A 14,562-nucleotide genomic window follows, 5' to 3' on the forward strand; every position below is an offset into this window, starting at 1 on the left:
ACCTTCCATGCGGAACCTTGTCAAAGGCCTTACTGAAATCCATATAGACGACATCCACTGACTTACACTCGTCAACTTTCCTCATAACCTCTTCAAAAAATTCAATAAGATTTGTCAAACATGACCTTCCTCGCACAAATCCATGTTGACTGTTCCTAATCAGACCCTGTCTATCCAGATAATTGTATATACCATCTCTAAGAATACTTCCCATTTATTTACCCACCAGTGACATCAAACTGACAGGCCTATAATTGCTAGGCTTACTCTTAGAACCCTTTTTAAACAATGGAACCACATGAGCAATATGCCAATCCTCCAGGGCCATCCCCGTTTCTAATGACATTTGAAATATTTCTGTCAGAGCCCCTGCTATTTCTACACTAACCTCCCTCAAGGTCCTAGGAAATATCCTGTCAGGACCCGGAGATTTATCCACTTTTATATTCCTTAAAAGCACCAGTACTTCCTCCTCTTTAATCGTCATAGTTTCCATAACTTCCCTGCTCGTTTCCCTTACCTTACACAATTCAATATCCTTCTCCTTAGTGACTACCGCAGAAAAGAAATTGTTCAAAATCTCCCCCACCTCTTTCGGCTCCACACATAGCTGTCCACTCTGATTCCCTAAGGGACCAATTTTATCCCTCACGATCCTTTTGCTATTAATATAACTGTAGAAACCCTTTGAATTTATTTTCACCTTACTTGCCAAAGCAACCTCGTATCTTCTTTTAGCTTTTCTAATTTCTTTCTTAAGATTCTTCTTACATTCTTTGTATTCCTCGAGCACCTCATTTACTCCATGTTGCCTATATTTATTGTAGATCTCTTTTTCCGAACCAAGTTTCCAATATCCCTTGAAAACCATGGCGCTCTCAAACTTTTAACCTTTCCTTTCAATTCAATAGGAACATGATGATTCTGTACCCTCAAAATTTCACCTTTAAATGACCTCCATTTCTCTGTTACATCCTTCCCATAAAACAAATTGTCCCAATCCACTCCTTCTAAGTACTTTCGCATCACCTCAAAGTTACCCTTTCTCCAATCAAAAATCTCAACCCTGGGTCCAGTCCTATCCTTCTCCATAATTATATTGAAACTATTGGTATAGTGATCACTGGACCTGAAGTGCTCCCCAACACATACCTCCACTACCTGACCTATTTCATTCCCTAACAGAAGATCCAACACTGCCCCCTCTTTAGTTGGTACCTCTATGTATTGCTGCAAAAAACTATCCTGCACACATTTTACAAACATGAAACATATAATTACAAATATGAAACATTTGTTTCATTGAAACATGAAACATGAAACATTGTTATCTGGGATATCAACAAGCAAAGAAAATAAATCATAGTGAGATGAAGGAAAAAACTTTTGATAGAATTTATTTCAAGGCTAAAGAAAATCTGCCAAACAGAGCTCAACAGTAAAATTATAACTAAGGCAATATACACTTCCACTGTACCTATAGTAATTTATTCTTTTGGCATAATATCTTAGCCAAACTGATCTGGAAAATTTACAAAGAAAAATAAGAACTGAAATAACAAAGTTCAAAAAACATTATGTACAATAGAATGCATGAGATTAACACTACCTAGGACAGAAGGTGGAAGGGGAGTAACAGACACTATGTATCTACATAACAGTCAGATAAAAAGTCTAAGCATATACTTCCATCAACGAAAACAGGATTCAGCAATCCAAACAGGCATATGTAATTCCCATAAGAAATATACACCATTAAACTGAAATGACAGCACAATCCAGAAAAATAAAGACATTGTCACTATTGAAGAAAAAGTTAACCACTAAACAGCAGAACAGTCCTAAAGTTCCTAGCAATTGACAAATGTGCATGTTTGGCTATGCCCCTACCTCAGGTTTTACCAGATTGAGCTGATACATAAAAAAAAACTAATAATAATGACATTTTCACGCTGTCACTGCTACAGCTGGAAGTTTCCTCCTACTTCAAAAAGGCAATAATTGTACCAGTGTCCAAGAAGAACAGGGTGAGCTACCTTAACAATTATCATCCAGTAGCACCCACATCTGCAGTGATGAAGTGCTTTGAGGGGTTGGCCATAGGTAGAATCAGCTCCTGTCTCAGTAAGGACCTGGACCCTCTGCAATTTGCCTATCACCACAATAGGTCTGCGGCAGATGCGATCTCAATGGCTCCCCACATTGCCTTGGATCACTGGACAATAGAAATTCCTATATCAGGATGCAGTTTATTTACTATAGCTCAGCTTTCAACACCATCATTCCTACAGTCCTGATCAAAAAGCTACAGCACCTGGGCCTCTGTACCTGCCTCTGCAATTGGATCCTCGACTTCCTAACCGGAAGACCACAATCAGTGGAGATTGGAAATAACATCCACCTCGCTGGCAATCAACACTGGCACACCTCAGTGCTTTGCCCACTGCTTCACTCTCTCTCTATGCCCATGACTGTGTGGCTAGGTATAGCTCTATAAATTTGCTGATGATACAATCGGTGTTGGCCCAATCTCAGATGATGATGAGAGGGTGTATAGCAATGCGATATACCTGCTGGTTGAGTGATGTCACATCAACAACCTTGCACTCAACGTTAGTAAGTCCAAAGAGCGGACTGTGAAGTTCAGAAAGAGTAGAACAAGGGATTACAAACCAATCCTTATAGTGAGATCAGAAGGGGAGGGAGTGACTAATTTTAAGTTCCTGGGTGTCAGAAATATATCTCTGAGGACCTAGCCTGGTCACAACATATTGATACAGCTTCATTAGAAGTTTGAAGAATACTCAGATTCTCAAAATACTCGAAAACTTCTACAGATGTACTGTAGAGAGCATTCTGACTGACTGCATCACTCACCTAGGATGGGGGCAATTATACAGGATGAAAGTAAGTTGCAGAAAGTTATAAAATTAATCTGCTCAATCGTGGGTACTGTTTTTTACACTCTCTATTTTAACTGAGCTATTTGATATGCATATATATAATCACTGTAATTCAGTTTCTTCGATGATTATCATATATTACATTGTATTGCTGCTGCAAAGTTAACAAGTTTCACAACATATGCCGATGAGATTAAAACTGATTCTGATTCTGATACATAAGCAATAAACGTTGAGGACTTGAGATGAAGAGTCCATGAAAGTGAATCCTTAGACTACGGGAACAGTTCAATGATGGGGCACGTGAAGATGAATGAGGTTATCCCCACTCGTTCAAAAGCCTGATGGTTGAGGGGCAATAACTATTCCTGAATCTAGAAGTGTATGCCCTGAGACTCCTGTACCTTCATCCTGATGGCAGCAATGAGAAGAGAACATGAGCAGGGTGGTAGGGTCCCTAATGATAGAGGCTGCTTTCCTGTGACAATGTTCCATGTAGATGTGCGCAGTGGAGGGGAGGGCATTATCCGTGATGGACTGGGCCGTAATTACTACCTTTTTAGGATTTTGTATTCAAGGAGAAGCTTCTTCTGTCAGATGGTGGTGAATCTTTAGAATTCACTTTCCTTAAGGTCTGAGAACACTCAGTCATTGACTGCACTAAGATACCAAATCAACTGATTTCTGGATATTTCAGAATCAGAATGAGGTTTATTATTACTGTCATAAGTATGCCACGAAGTTTCTTGTTTCTTGAACCACCAGGTTCAGGAACAGTTATTTCCCTTCAGGTTCTTGAACCAGAGTGGATAAATTCACTCACTTCAACACTAAGCTGACTCAACAGCCTCTGGTCTGACTTTCAAGGATTATGCAACACATGTTCTCATTATTAATTATTATTTATTTATTTATTATTATTATTATTTGTTTTTCTTTTAACTTGCAGTTTGTCTTCTTTCATATATTGGTTGTTTGGCAGTCTTTGTTCTACTATGAATGCCCGCAAGAAAATGAATCTCCAGGTAGCATATGATGACATGTGCAGAACGAACTTTGAAAATACATTTATTTTGAACTTTTAAATGTTGAACTTTGTGGCAGTAGTAAAGTTGAAGACATGAATAAGTAACAATAAATAAATAGTGCAAAGTATGAAAGACAAAATAATGTTCATGATTTCATGGTCCTTTCAGAAATTTGATGGTGGAGGGGAAGAAGTTGTTACTAAAAGGTGGACTCTGAGTCTTCATGCTCTGGTACCTCCTTCCCAATGGCAGTGATGCAGAATGTATGCCCCAGGTGGTGAGGATCTTTAATGATAAATGCCACCTTCTTTGAGGTACTGTTTGTTGAAGATGTCCTATACGGCAGGGAGCATTGTGACCATGATGGAATTGGCTAGGTCAACAGCCTCAAGTCAACATTGTTTGTTGATTGTCAGAGCAGAGTGAAGAGGATATATAGGCCTGCTTTGCTAATGTCTCTCATGAGATAGTGGACAGAGAGGAACATGATGAAATGGTTACGAGCTAGAGACACAGAATGAAGGTGATTAATAACCGTTTCACTGAACACCTAGGCTCGGTCTGCCAGAAAAAGCATGATCTCCCAGTGGCCACACATTTTAATTCCACGTCCCATTCCCATTCTGATATGTCTATCCATGGCCTCCTCTATTGTCAGAATGAATCCAAGCTCAGGTTGGAGGAACAACACCTTATATACCGGCTGGGTAGCCTCCAACATGATGGCATGAACATTGACTTCTCTAACTTCTGTTAATGCCCTTCCTCCCCTTCTTACCCCATCCCTGACATATTTAGTTGTTTGCCTGTTCTCCATCTCCCTCTGGTGTTCCTCCCACCTCCTTTCTTTCTCCCAAAGCCTCCCGTCCCATGATCCTTTCCCTTCTCCAGCTCTGTATCACTTTCGCCAATCACCTTTCCAGCTGTTAGCTTCATCCTACCCCCTCCGGTTTTCTCCTATCATTTCACATTTCTCCCTCCCCCCACTACTTTCAAATCTCTTACTATCTTTCCTTTTGGTTAGTCCTGACGAAGGGTCTCGGCCCAAAACATCGACAGCGCTTCTCCCTATAGATGCTGCCTGGCCTGCTGTGTTCCACCAGCATTTTGTGTGTGTTGTTGTTTGAATTTCCAGCATCTGCAGATTTCCTCGTGCATATCTGATGGGTGAAGGCAGGGAAGTGGAACTAACTTGATAAATCTTATACTGGGTCATGACACTATTTGTTGGGCCAAATGGCCCCCCTTCCTGTTGCAATGCTCTGTGATCAGTAATTGGATCTTATTAAGTCATTGCTCTCAAATATGCATTGAATTTTGTTTTAAATTTCATTCATACCTTGTTCCATGTTGTTTTATTACAAGTAAACATGCTGGGGAATTGTTAACAGAGCAACATAAATAGGTTTGACAGATGAATGGATAAACAGTAGTTGCAAATAGTGCTAACTTCCTTTTTAGCACATCCACTTCTCCTTTAGGAATGCATTCTTAACTATTTGGTTACCTTTTCAAAAGCCTAGATTGTATTTAAAACCTTTTGCACTCCAGATGGGTTCTGTTCAGAGGAATGCCAACACAAGAAAGTGATGTCTCTCACTTCAGTAACATCAGTGGCTTGAGAAAAAGTCAAAGTGGAAACCAGCTGTAGCAATATAAGAAGTTATGTAAATATAAACACTGCCTTCATAATATTGCATTGTTTAAGTGCAGTGCAGAATATTGTCAACGTGATCCAACTGACTACCTCAGTCCTTGGACACCATTAGTTAACATTTATGCCTTTCAAAAGATAAAACAGTTTGAAAGCACATCTAATCAACAATTTAAACTTGTGTGCTGGATTCCCTAACTTAAACTAAACTAAATTATTTGCTTCACATTGGGATCTAGCTAAAGGGTCTTGGCCCAAAACGTCAGCTGTCCTCTTTACCATAGATGATGCCTGGCCTGCTGAGTTCCTCCAGCATTTATCCTATCAAGCTATGATGCATCCAAACAGATGCTTTTGGTCGTGAGTTTATAAAGGTTGGTGAGAGTCAATGGGGCACGACAGATTTCATTAGACCTGTCTGGTAGGTGATGTTCCCACATTCTCAATGCAAGGATTTCCTCTGGATGCTCAAAATTCATCCCAAACTACTGGTCTATATGTTAATATTAATTAACCCTTGTGCAGAAGATCACAGGGTCAGAGGTCAGTGCAGGCAAGAGAAACGAAGGCGAGTAGGTCTGGAGTTTGAATCCTAGAGTTCAGCTCCCATCATTAGAGAGTCCTGGATTCTATAATGAAGATCGAAGCCCAAAGGTTGATTGGAAGTCCGGAAGTCAATGCTCGCTAGCTGAAGTCCTGGGTTGGCAAGTTTCCAAGTCCACTAGGGAAGTCCGTGGCCCGATGCCTGCGAGTCCATAAATCCAGAGGAGGTTGGAGTACTGTCCTGAGGTTGGAGTACTGTCCTGAGGTTGGAGTACTGTCCTGCAGTTAGAGTACTGTCCTGAGGTTGGAGTACTGTCCTGAGGTTGGAGTACTGTCCTGAGGTTGGAGTACTGTCCTGCAGTTAGAGTACTGTCCTGAGGTTGGAGTACTATCCTGAGGTTGGAGTACTGTCCTGCAGTTAGAGTACTGTCCTGAGGTTGGAGTACTGTCCTGGGGTTGGAGTACTGTCCTGAGGTTGGAGTACTGTCCTGCAGTTAGAGTACTGTCCTGAGGTTGGAGTACTGTCCTGAGGTTGGAGTACTGTCCTGGGGTTGGAGTACTGTCCTGGAGGTTGGAGTACTGTCCTGAGGTTGGAGTACTATCCTGAGGTTGGAGTACTGTCCTGGGGTTGGAGTACTGTCCTGAGGTTGGAGTACTGTCAGCATGTGTGAATGGGTGAGTGGGTGAGTGGGAGGAAAGCAGCTCATTTTGCTAATGTTGATATGTTGTTGTTGTTCTGTTCTTGTCGTTGTCACTTGTTTTGCTCTGCTGAACATTGTGGGCGTGCAATATTGGCATCAGAATATGTGGTGACACTTGCAGGGCACCCCAGAATGACTTTAGGGTGTATGCACACGATGCATTTCACTGTATGTTTCAATGCCTAAGTGATAAATAGATAAATCTGAAGATGCAGCAGAATTGGGAGGAGGAATTGATAGAGATGTGAGAGAGAGCAGATTGCACAGAAATAAGTGGTGGTGTGGGATTGACGGAAATGTCCTGAGAGCTACTGTAGTCTTGATTATAAAGGACTCCAGGCAGCTCATCTCTTTGGCATGTTTCATGGTTCTAAATTATTGTCAACCATAAGAATATCAAAGTGGAAATAGCTCCTAATGAGTGCTCCTTATTTGTAGTTTGTTCAGGATCTCAGTCAGAACAGAGAGGATAAAGGTGTGAGTCTCCAGTAGAAAGTGACCAAGTATCCATTTGCTCACCAGGAGAAAATAGAGCAAAGACACTAGGCATCTTGGCAGCTGATAAGCTCTCTGCCTCTTCAGGTGTGGTGACATGAGCTGACGGGAGTTGGAGGATTTGATAAGCATGAGAAAGGGAAGTTGACATAGGCATGCTTTTCTCTTCAGAGAGCTTAGCAATGCAACACAAGGACTTTGTTATTGCCATCCAGCAGATCAGAAGCTCAACATTCAGGTGTATCTCCTGTCTAAGCTGGAGTACTGAGCTCCCAAATGGAAAAGTCAGGAAGATTAATAAGGAATAATGTTCAGTCTTGCTTTAGGAGACTTGGTCCATCTTCTGTTGCCACAACTACAACATTATCCACATGTAACAGGGCTCTGAACTTGGCATTGATAGATTCTCCATCAGCTTTCCAGCACTGTTTACCACAACAGTTCAAGCCTTTTTATCCCAAGTATTCTTCAGCATGCTTCCCAACTGAACTTCTGAACTCTGAGCCTTTGTGTTTCTCATCGCGCAATGAGGATCTTCATATTTAGCAAGCTTTTGGATGCTTGTTTAGATATCTTATGGAAGCGCTTACATTCCGAAAAGATTGACCAGATTAAAGCACTTTTAACCTCTTGTGGACTTGGGTTTAAAAATGAAATACATCACTTTCCTTTTTAAGTATGATTTGGAGTTATTAAAAGAACAGAAATTAATACAAGGAAAAAAAGGCAGTATAAATCATCGTGAATTTTAATTTTAATTCTGTACAAGCTGTGAAAGGATTTGGGCTCATTTTCACAGTGGTGATCTTATTTCTTTTAAATCAAGGCTTCTCACTATTGTTTCTGTTCCAATTCATTTTCAATTCCTGCCTTCATCCTCTTCTTCCAATCTACTGAGGTGTCTGCTGACGAGATATCTATTCTCACTCAATCAAGAAAGGATTGCAGCTTTTTTTTTGCTTTCTTAAATTCACATGGTGTCTACTAGGAATTAGGGTGACTGAGGAATTTTCAGTCATAGGTCTTCTATATATTTTTGCTACTCATTAACTCTATTTTTTTTTATCCAGCCTTACAGCTATTGGATTCAAGTTCAGATGATTTGCTTTTCTATGTTTTCTGTTCTGCCAGAACAGGGCAGTTCACAAGTTATCCAAGTGTAAAATTAACTCTACTTTGAAGTTATGGAGTCATACAGCATGAAAGCAGGTCCTTTGGTGCAAAGGACATGCCCTTCCATGTTAGTCCTGTTTGTCCATGTTTGGCCCACATTCCTCGAAACACTTATCTATGTACCTGTCTGAGTACACAGTCATCTCCATCATGGGTACCAGCTTCCTCAGCACAAAGGCCATTTCAAAAGGTGACACCTCAAGTAGGCGGAATTCATCATCAATGACCCACTTCATGCAGGACATACTCTATTACCACTATCAGAGAGGAGGTACAGGAGCCTGAAGACACGCTCAATGTTTTAGGAATAGCTTCTCCTCCCCCAATCTCACCATCAGATTTCTGAACACTAACTCACTATTTTTGACCTCTTTTGCACTACTTATTTAATATATATATACACACACATGTCTTATTGTAACCTGTAGCATTTTTATGAATTGCTTTGCACTGCTGACACAAAACAACAAATTTTATGACATACTGTATGTCAGTGATATTAAACCTGACTGTGATTTTAATTCTGATTCTTATTCATCTAAAGGTTGTTAAATACCCACCTCAACCACTTCCTTGGGCGCTTTCTCTGCTGATATTGCCTGAACTTCTGGGCATTTCCCGCAGGTGTCCTCTCTCTTTAACTGCCCACATTAACCCATCAACCACAAAAATTCATCAACACCAAATCACTTTATTTTACGTGAGGAACTTTAATTGCACAGTGGTAAGGACACATCACATAACTTTAGATACACAACACCACGCTACATATAGTTAAATACAATATAAAACACTCACAATAAATAATAAATACTAAAAATTAGTACATGCAAATTAAAAAAAACAAATACATATAATATAACTGACTTTTTACTGTCAAAGGTGCTATGCATACTATATATTCAAAATTGGGTGTTAAGGAGGCAGATGAAGGAAGGCACAAGACTGGATAAGGCTCTTCTGGTCCTGATGGGCAGGGATGTGTGTGTGTGTGTGTGTGTGTGTGTGTGTGTGTGTGTGTGTGTGTGTGTCTGTGTGTGTGTGTGTGTGTGTGTGTGTGTGTGTGTGTGTGTGTGTGTGTGTGTGTGATGTCCTCTACTATTTGTTCAGCTTTCTTTACTGTCCGTCTCTTATGGATGCTGCTGAGTGATTCTTGTTCCCAGCCAATTCTGATCAGTGGGCTGAGCTTGATAGTGCTCATTGCTCTGAACCATGCCATGATGTTGCAGGTTAATTGATTCAATGAAGCATTTATAAAGTGTCTGAAGAATTGATGGCTGGAGCCGAAGTTTCCGCACCTTCCTTCAGAAAAATAGCTGTTGTTGGCACCTAGAGATTATCAACCCACCATTGGTCTTAAAGGTGATATTGTTATCTATTGTTGTGCAAAGATACTTGTATTCTCCAACACACTCTATCGAATGGCTGCTTATTTCTAGGGTTTCGACAATGTATTGGTATCTTCTAAAGTCCACTACCATTTCCTTAGTTTTACTGGGGTTCAGGTCTAGATAGTGGTTTGTGGACTATCCAGCAAATGTATTCATTTCCTCATTGATACAGTCACCAGAGTTGATAGTGTCAATGTTGACTGTGTCATCTGAGAACATGATGCACTGCATGCCTAGGTGTGAGCTTCTGCAGCCGTCTGTGTACAGTGTGAACAAGATCAGTGCGATAACCGAGCCCTCTGGTGCTCCAGTTGATTTCTGCCTGCAGGTGTTCATGTAACCATTATATCTCATTTTTTGAGGAAGGAAAGGATGAAGAGTATGAGGTGGGGGTTTATCTTCATCAACTGGAGTTTGTGCCCCATGAGATGGGGTTTCACGTTGTTAAATGCACTGGAGAGGTCCACAAACAACATCCTAAGCAATGATCCAGGCCTCTCCAAGTGTGCGTAGCACTAGTACTACATTATTTACGCTTCCTTTTGGCCAATAAGCTAACTGGAGTAGGTCAGTGAGCCCACTTACCATCTCCTGGAGCTGTGGTAGGAGGAGCTTTTCATAGGACTTCATTACCAGCAATGTTAGAACTAAAGGACAGTGGTCATTATTGCAGGTGGGATTGCTCTTCTTGGCAATTGGGCATATGATGGTGGTTTTCCTGATGGTTGGTATGGAATGTTCAGAGAGTGATAGAAGAGAAGACAGATGGTTGTCTACAGCAGAGTTTCAGTAACCATCCACTGATGTTATCTGGTCCCGGTGCTTCACTGGGGTTTGCTCTCTCGAGTACTCTCGCCACCTCTCTCGGATGTTGCCTTCACCTCCTACCCTTCTGATGACTGAAAAGTTGTTAACTCTCATTGACAGTTCTAACAAAGAAAGAACTCTATTCCTCTTTCCACAGCTGCTGCCCAAACCTGTACTAAGCATCCTGTTTTTATTTAGACAGCCAAGGTCTTTGTCTCTGCATAGTTATGGTTTCCTGCACACCTGCACTATTGATGGTTGCACTTCAGCTCACTTCAATTCAAGAGTCAAAGTTCATGGATCAACTTTATTTGCCATTGACATTTATATGTATTAGGAATCTGCCTTCCTGTTCTTGCCACCAAAGTGGATAACCTCACATTTATCCACATTAAACTGCATCTGCCATGCATCTGCCCACTCACCCAAACTGTCCAAGTCACTCTGCATTTTCCTAACATCCTCCTCGTATTTCATACTGCCACCCAGCTTGGTGTCATCTGCAAATTTGCTAATGTTGCTTTTAATCTCTTCATCTAAATCACTAATGTATATTGTAAATAGCTGCGGTCCCAGCACCGAGCCTTGCGGTACCCCACAAGTCACGGCCTGCCATTCTGAAAGGGACCCGTTAATCCCTACTCTTTGTTTCCCGCCTGCCAACCAATTTTCTATCCATGTCAGTACCTACCCCCAATACCATGTGCTCTAATTTTGCCCACTAATCTCCTATGTGAGACCTTATCAAAAGCTTTCTGAAAGTCCAGGTACACTACGTCCACTGGCTCTCTCATGTCCATTTTCATAGTTACATCCTCAAAAAATTCCAGAAGATTAGTCAAGCATGCTTTCCCTTTCGAAAATCCATGCTGACCCAGACCGATCCTGTTACTGCTATTCAAATGTGCCACTATTTCATCTTTTATAATTGACTTTTCAACATTAATTATATTTTCAACATAGGTAGCATTACAAAAGTGGTTTAAAGTGTTTACAGTGCAAGACAGTGCGGGGTAATAGATAGATGGGGGTGGGGGTGTCTAACTCGAATGGTTGATCAGGCTAACTGCCTGGGTTTAGAAACTTTTAAGATGGCATAAAATATTTGTTTTTATAGCCCAATAGCACTTTGCAGAAGGGTGCTTTTGGAAAAGGCAGCCTGCTGGGTGGGTAGTTTCCTCCGTGATTTTTCCTGCCTGATTCTTTGTCCTGGGCCCATAGAAGACCTGCAGTGACTGACCTTTTCAGCTAATCTGACAGTTCACAGTAGATTTCATATGGGAGGACACTGCACCAAACCAGACAGTAATGGCTTGTAGTCTTTGGACACCTTACAATAAACCATTCCATTGCACTAACTCTCTGTCGTCCTTGAACACATTCCTTGTGTCTTGATATCTCCTTATTCATCTTGGAGCCATAGCCTATTTATCAAGGCTTCTGAGAATATTTTAAACAAATTGTACTTATTTGTGAATTCCACATCCTATTTCAGGTTGTGCCGAATTAGTTTATGATCAATGAAGCATTTTAGTTGTGAGTCATTGTTATACTGCAGGAATGTTAAGGTCATAATTGCAGTTTTGAATATGAAAACAGTTTAATAGGACATTTTTCCAACTTCATTGCACATGGTTTCTTACTTTCTTCGTACTTTTGCCAAAATACACTGCATTATAATTCCTTGCAATGAAATAAATCCAACTTTTCTTCGTAGTCTCCCTGCAGTCTCTTGATTCCTCTTCACGAGTGTCCTAGTCTAGTCATCATCAATAGTATTCCAATTCATAAATTCCTGTTAATGGAAAGATCCAATGCAAAAAAAGTTCCATGTGGAATCAAACCATTAAAAATTTAATTTTAAAAACTTTGATGAGTTCAATCAACTAGCATTCATTAAACCATTTGGAATCAGAATCAGGATTAATATTACCGATACGTGTCATGAATTTTGTTGTTTTGTGGTAACAGTACAATCAGCTTCATGCCTCAAAGGCATATGATGTTTACAGAGAGGTAGTATTCTTTCCAGTTGATTGCTTATCTGATGATAATATCGCATACTTTCATTTCAATCTGTGCTCTGTCGAGGTTGTGGCTCAGTTGTTTTTTAGGTAAAAAGGGATGGTTTTGGGGATAGATCGAGAGTTAGAGATCAGCTGGAGTCCAGGCAGAATGTTCTGTAGCTCAAAGGCCACTGATCCCCGTGGATGGATTTTGGCCAGGCACAGTGGATGAAAGCCAGAAAGGACAAGGGCCGGTGTCCCCCAGGTCAGCAAGATCCCCCAGTGTCAGTGATGCATGCAGACAGGGAGGCACAAGAGCCAGAATTCCATTGGTCAGTGAGTCGGAGAGTCCAGAGTTCAAGACTTGGAGTTTGTGATCCCATCATCAATGAACCCTGGGGCCGATTAACAAAGACCAAAGTTTCAAAGTCAAACATTAAATTCAGCAAGTCTGGAAGATGAGACACAAGGGCGAAAGCTCTAGATCTGTGAGCATGCAAGTCCACTGGGGAAGTTGGAGGCCTGATGTCTGCAAAGACGCGCAGTTCACTGGAGGCTGGAGGCTTGGATGTGGCCTGTCCTGGGGGAGGGGGGGGAGAGAGAGAAGAGAGAGAGGGAGAGAGAGAGAGAGAGAGAGAGAGAGAGAGAGAGAGAGAGAGAGAGAGAGAGAGAGAGAGAGAGAGAGAGAGAGGGAGAGAGAGAGAGAGAGAGAGAGAGAGAGAGAGAGAGAGAGAGAGAGAGTGTGGTGGATGTGAGAGAGGAATGTGGATTATTTTTGCTGTTTTTGTTTCATTAACATTATTGATGCATGTGTTCTTCTGCTGAACATCATGGGCATGCTATGGTGTGTTAGAAAGTGTGATACATGCAAAATGCTGGAGGAACTCAGCAGGCCAGGCTGCATCTATGGAAAAATGTACAGTCGACGTTCGGCCCCAGCTGCCTAGCCTGCTGAGTTCATTTCAGCAAATTTTATGTGCTTGGATATTTAGCAATTTTGTATGCTTGGATTTCCAGCATCTGCAGATTTTCTCTTGTTTCTGGTTATAATGTGTGATGATCTTTGCGGTCTGCCTTCAGAAACATAGAAAACCTACAGCACATTACAGGCCCTTTGGCCCACAATACTATGCCAAACAAGTACTTACTTTAGAAATTACCTAGGGTTTACCCATAGCCCTCTATTTTTCTAAGCTCCATGTACCTATCCAGGAGTCCTCTTAATAGACCCTATCATATCCGCCTCCACCACCGCTGCCAGCAGCCCATTCCATACACTCATCCACTCTCTGCGTAAAAAACTTACAACTGACATCTCCTCTGTATCTACTTCCAAGCACCTTAAAATTGTGCTCTCTCGCATTAGCCATTTCAGCCCTGGGAAAAAGCCACTGACTATCCACACAATTGATGCCTCTCACCATTTATACACCTCTATCAGGTCACCTCTCATCCTCCATCGCTCCAAGGAGAAAAGGCCAAGTTCACTCATCCTTAGCTTGTGTTGGTTGTTATTGTGAATGTTGTATTTCACTATATTTTGCTATGTACATGTGTTAAATAAACAAATCTGAATCTAATTGTTCTTGGAGGAGAATGAGGGGGTATTTGCAGGTGGTAATGTTCTCTTGTGCCTGCTGCTCTTGTCCTTAATGGGAAGCAAGGATCAAGGATCAAGGATCAAATTCATTCGCCATTTACACACTCACAAATGAGGAATTTGGTGTGGTGTATTGGTCAGGGTGCAACCTGCAACAATAAAAGCAATGTTCAACAATTATAAAGAATAAATAATTATATAAAATACATTTAGAAGTTAAAGTATGGATATGGAATAAAATGTGCATAAATACATAAATAC

The sequence above is a fragment of the Hypanus sabinus genome, chromosome 7, assembly GCF_030144855.1.
Source record: "Hypanus sabinus isolate sHypSab1 chromosome 7, sHypSab1.hap1, whole genome shotgun sequence".
Lineage (NCBI taxonomy): Eukaryota > Metazoa > Chordata > Chondrichthyes > Myliobatiformes > Dasyatidae > Hypanus > Hypanus sabinus.